Below are 5979 nucleotides of genomic sequence, written 5' to 3' on the forward strand. Positions count from 1 at the left end.
TACATTAAGTGAAATAAGCCATACTGAGAAAAACAAATACCACTCGTATGATCTTACTTATATGTGGAATCAAAAGAACAGAATAAATGAACAAACAAAACAGAAATAGACTCAGAGATATCCAGAGCAAACTGATGGTTGCTAGATAGGATGGTGTTAGGGGGATGGGAGAGAAAGGTGAAGGGATTAGGAAGTACAAATTGGTAGTTACAAAATAGTCACAGGGATATAAAGTAAAGCATAGGGAATATAGTCAATGATATGGCAATAACTATGTATAGTGCCAGGTAGGTACTAAAGTAGTCAGGGGGATCATTTCTTAAATTATACGAATGCCTAACCACTACGCTGTATACCTGAAATTAATATAAAATAATATTGAATGTCAAATAAATAAAGTGTAAAAAAAAACAATATAGTCACGGGAATGTGAAATACAGTATGGGGAATATCATCAATAATATTATAAAAACTATGTATTGTGTCAGATAGGTACTAGACTTATTGGGGGGATCACTTCATAAATTACAGAAACACCTAACCACTATGTTGTACACCTGAAACTAATATAAAATAGTATGGAATGTCAACTATAATTTAAATAAATATATAGTTACGGGATATAAAATACAACATAAAAAATATAGTCAATGGTATTTTTATTCCTATGTACAGTATCAGAAGTGTAGTAAACTTGGGGTTATCAATTTGTGAGGTGTGTAAATGTATAATCACTATGTTGTTTTGTACATCTGAAACTAAACAAAACAAAACAAATAGTTTCATTGAAACAGAGAACAAACTGATGGTTACTAGATGGGAGGGGTTTGGGAGCTGTGTGAGAAAGGTGAAGGGATTAAGAAGTACAGATTGGTACATAGTTACAAAATAGTTACAACGATGTAAAGCACAGTATGGGGAATATAGTCAATAATATTGTAAAAACAGCATGTAGTGTCAGATGGGTACTAGACTTATTGGGGGGATCACTTCATAAATTATATAAATGTGCAACCACTACACTGTACACCTGAAACTAATATAAAATAATACTGAATGTCAAATATAATTTTTAAAAAATAGTCACGGGATATAAAGTACAGCATAGGGAATACAGTCAATAATATTGTAATAACTATGTATAGTTCAGATGGATAATAGACTTATTGGAGTTATCACTTTGTGAGGTATATAAATGTCTAATCATCATGTTGTTTTGTACACCTGAAACTAATAAAAAAGAGAAGAAGAATTTAGTTACTTCATTCATTCAATGTTTATTAAATCTTTTCTTTATGCAAAGGATAGGAATGTCAAATTATAGTGATTATTTTAACCTCTGTGGCAGTTCAAAATGGCCCACCACAAGAAGTGCCTCAGTGGTATGCAAACTGCTTTGAGCTAAAGGCAATTTTAACTTATGGCTCAAGAGAAACTTCTGTCCCTCCCTTTAACTATCTAGAAGAATTTTAATTAGGGGCCTTGCCCACAAGAGATTATCAGAGATAACATTTGTTGACCTATCTATATGACAGGGCAAACTTCTGTTTACTAAATATCTGCTCTTATCATCCTGCAATGATCCTTTGAAGCCCCAAACCACCTTATCTCATCCCTAGATCAGGGTGTCTTAAATACCTCAATCCCCTTTTCTATCTCTGAACTTCTCCTGCATGTGGGGTCTCTGACTTTCTCATGTATGCAGACTTCCATACATATGTATGTATTAAATTTGGTTATTTTCCCTTACTAACCTGTCTCATGTCTATTTGATTATCAAACCAGCCAGAGGAAACTTCAGGGTAGAGGAAAGTTAGTTCCTCCCTCACATCTCTAATATTTATATTAAAATAATGATTCTTATAAATAGCACACAGTATTGTTAATAATGTTATCTTGTTCTTTCTCAAGTTACAATATCTGGGATGGAAAATAAAATAACATCCATATGAGAACACTGGTTTAAAAAAGTCAATTTCCCAAGGAAACAAATGAAATAAAAAAGAAAGCCAAATTTTCCTGGTTTTGTTGTTGCAGAATCCAAGACCGGAAAGAACCCAAGCATCACTCAGAGTTAGGAGAGTCAGCTTTATTACGCCGGCGGGCTCAGCGGGATCCTTCCCAAAAGACTGAGCCCCTAGCAAGGTTTTGAACAAGTTTTTATGGGTTGGGGACTTCCTTGAGTTGGGGAAGGGGTGGGTGTCATCTGGTGATTGGCTCGGTGTGTGGCTTGGAGGGGGTTATGTGGAAGTGGGCTGGGGCTTAGGCTGGGGACATCTTTCTCTGCTTGGGCCACCATTTTAGGTCAGTTCCACATGGCAGGGAACCATTTTAAGGTCAGTTTCCCCATCGTTGTCAGAAGTACATAGCATTGCTAGAGAAATTAAACTCACATAGCCTTATATCTCCTTTCGAAAAAGTAGGGTTCTAATGGCCTAGGATTAGAAAAGGGAGACTCAAAAGCCATCATCTCTTATCATAGCCAGAAAAACCCAGAGCAAAAGAGAAATCATTCACTTTTCAAAGGCACAGAAGGAAGAAGACAAGGTTAATAATAATATCATCTAAGAATTCAACAAAAAGAAAAAGATAGAAGCACTCATCTCAGGTCAGCGAACATGCTACTATTAAGGAGTATACAGAAGAGACAATTGCTCACATGAGTCAGAGATGGTGGAGCAAAGGAGATAGTCCTCAATCAGATACAAATCCTTAAAATGATAGACAAAATTTGCTGCAGTACCTGACTAATCAGAAGCTATCCAAAGCTAGTTGGTGGATTCCAGAAAAACTTCTATGACTTTATCGTTTCTTGCTAGTATTTTTAATAACAACATACTTTCTCAGGGGACTAAAAGCAAACATATGACCAGCACAATCAGGTCTGAATATGTCAGGAGATGGGAAGGCTGCCAACAGCCCCATTCCCTGATGTAAGTCTTCCTGCACGTAAGCAGATTTCAAAATAAAATTTCACACTCTGGAATACCTACAGCACCTAACAGCAGTAGAAGTGGGTCTGTTCTTTGAGGGTGCTTTGAGATTATATCTCTTACAAAAGTTTTGAGACCCTACTTTCAGTGCAGAAACATTCAGCACATCAGGCTACTAAAAACAAACAGAACAAAACAAAAATAAAGACCAGTCTTTCCGACAATCTGCTGTGTCATCATCACCTGGAGGTATAGCCAGGGCCAGTAGTTAAATGAGATGCTGCCCCACCCAGGGTAGGTAGCCAATTCAGTTCCTCTGGATTTGAACCTTTCCCCAAATTGGGGTGTGTGTGTGTGTGTGTGTGTGTGTGTGTGTGTGTGTGTGTGTGATTTTGAAGCCATTGTCACCAGCACTTGGAAGACTAAATATTAAGAAGAAAGTTTGCCTAAAGACTATATAACGTCAGGGTCTTTGTTTTACTTACAAATGGATCCAAACACTCCACAAATGGAGGTGGAGAGAGGTGGAAGGTAGGAGGAGGGAGGTGAGCCAGTGCAGGTTTATCCTTTCAGTTGAAAAGTCATCTTGGAGGAAATGCTGATCCTTCAATTCCACAAAATGCAGTTAGTAGAGTTCATTTCTATCTTCTCATACTCATAATTATCCTAGCATTGGATATATTTTAAAAATAATTGCAAGCATTACAAAAATCTGACAGTGCAATTATGTTTTACTTTCATGTAAGAGGGTAGTTAGCTTATTTTTAACAGACATTCTGCTTTGGTGGTGGGCAGCTTTGTAATTCTTTTTGCATAAAAATATTTCAAATATTGATACGCAAGTTGTCATTCTTTTTATTATTGAAAAATGAGAAAGATAAACATACTAATCTGCTGATTTTAAGAAACTGTTTTAAAGCCATTTGAAAGTGATTGTATGGCATTTAAATAATTAGGTGAAGTGATTGTATGAGATTTTTATCTTATTTACGATTTTCTCTATTTTCCAAATTTTCTACCACATTACTTTAAAAATATTTTAAAGCGAAGTTATACATACCTATAGTTTAATAATTATAACATGATTGTTGCAAAGAACAGTAGTTCCCCAATCCTGCAAGCCCATATCTCCAGAGTCAGCAACTTTCAACTCTTTAACTGATTGTTTTGGTGTTTATCTTGTTAAAAAACAAAACAAAACAAAACAAAATTCCATGGAGTAAACTTGATGATCTAATCGGCTTTATTAAATGATTCCTGAATCAGGCAGCATCCCATCTATTAGAAGGATACTCTCAGGGATTGTACAAAATGGAAAGCTTTTAAAAAGAAGGGTGGAGCAAGAGAGCTATTAACAAAAGAAAATAGGATTATTTTGGAACCAGACATCATCATTTTATGGGGGGGGGGAAGAGAATTGGAAGGGATTTGATCACGCAGATTGTCTCTTCTTTGTATGAGGCGGGGAAGGATGGAGAGGGCCCACATGACAGATTACCTCATTGGTGTTGACCAGAAAATTCCAGATGGGTTGATTAAGATTATGTATCTGGGAGAAGTTGAAACTATAATTAGATTGGGTATGAAATCTAGGTTTGGTATTATGGGTTTTTAGCATGGGTGACACCATTTTGGACCTGTGTTTTTCTCTTTAACAATTTTGATATTTCCAAATATTCTTGATTTTAAAGTTTATGGCCCTATCTATGGTCTTCCTTCTACAGTAGACAAGGATTCATCTCTTTCCTACAGGCGCGACTCCCATCCCAATTATGGCTATTCTCTCAATATAGTTGCATTGTGGCTAGATTTTGGCTAGATCAATTAGGTATTTACATTATTATGACTATATAAATCCTGTTGACCAGTAAGCATGTTGGTTGCTTTGTATATTATTGGTATACAGAAAAATTACATTTCTTTGTTTTACAATTTAAAGGAAAAAAATAGTTTATACCAGCCACTTTGGAAATGTAAGTACCTCATCTGTGCACTATTACTCAAAGGCTGGCAATGCAAGAGAGCTTTTTGGCTGACCATCCATCCAACACATTGCTGGCACTCAATAAATAGCTGTAGAATGAATGATTGAACACAAGCCATCATGTGACAAGTTCATTCTGTTCAAGACCCGGATTATTTGACTGAGGTACACTATCTGAACAAGCAATTTGAAGTCATTGAAATAGTCTTTACTGACTGATATTATCGATGTGTGGAGGACTTTCTTTTTGTAATTACATTCCTCATTTCAGAAACTCATGTGGACACCTTTCCCCTCACCAGGGAGCATATTTCAGTCTGGAAAGGAAGACTTCTAGTTTTTTATTTATTGCTCATTTCTTTGCACATGATGCTGGAAAAGAAATGATTTAATTACATGTAGAGCATTCGCTTTTCTTGTAATGTACAAAGTCACGTGGTTTGGTTGTTTCCCCTGGATTATTTTCTGGAAATACATCAGGGTGTGGATTAGCATCAAGTTGAACATGCTCCAGGTACACCTCTCACTTTGCCAAGCTACATCGTGGCTCACCAAATAACCACTAATGAACAAAACATCTCTCCTGCATGACTTCTCAGTTATAATCTGAACAAGCTGTCATCCAGGCCTTCCTCTTCCTATATGTGCAGCATATTTGCTAAGCACTGAGTCATACTTGACACTTCAGTAGTGGTTTCACCTCACTGTAATGCATAATAACAACTTAGTGCGTGATACTTTTGCCAGTATCGAATCTGATTTTTCTTTGAGTGTAATACGTATCACGAATTTTGAGTTTGCTTTTACAAGCTTCCAGAAGTAATGTAATTTATGTATGTGTTTGTCCACAGGAAAGGAGACTTTGAATCATATCTCTTAAGATCAGTTTCTTCTCTTTCTTTAGGTATAAGATTAATAATTTACATAATGTGAAGCATTATTTTATTTTGTTTTGAATAAACACAATAAATTTACCAGAAAGGTTTTATTTGAAAATGACAGAAGTTTCAATGTCTTGGTCCCACTACTTAACAAAGTTACATAACAGACTATGCCTTGGGG

This window comes from Rhinolophus sinicus, chromosome 18, assembly GCF_057876585.1.
Source record: "Rhinolophus sinicus isolate RSI-liver-muscle chromosome 18, RSI-T2T, whole genome shotgun sequence".
Classification (NCBI taxonomy): Eukaryota; Metazoa; Chordata; class Mammalia; order Chiroptera; family Rhinolophidae; genus Rhinolophus; species Rhinolophus sinicus.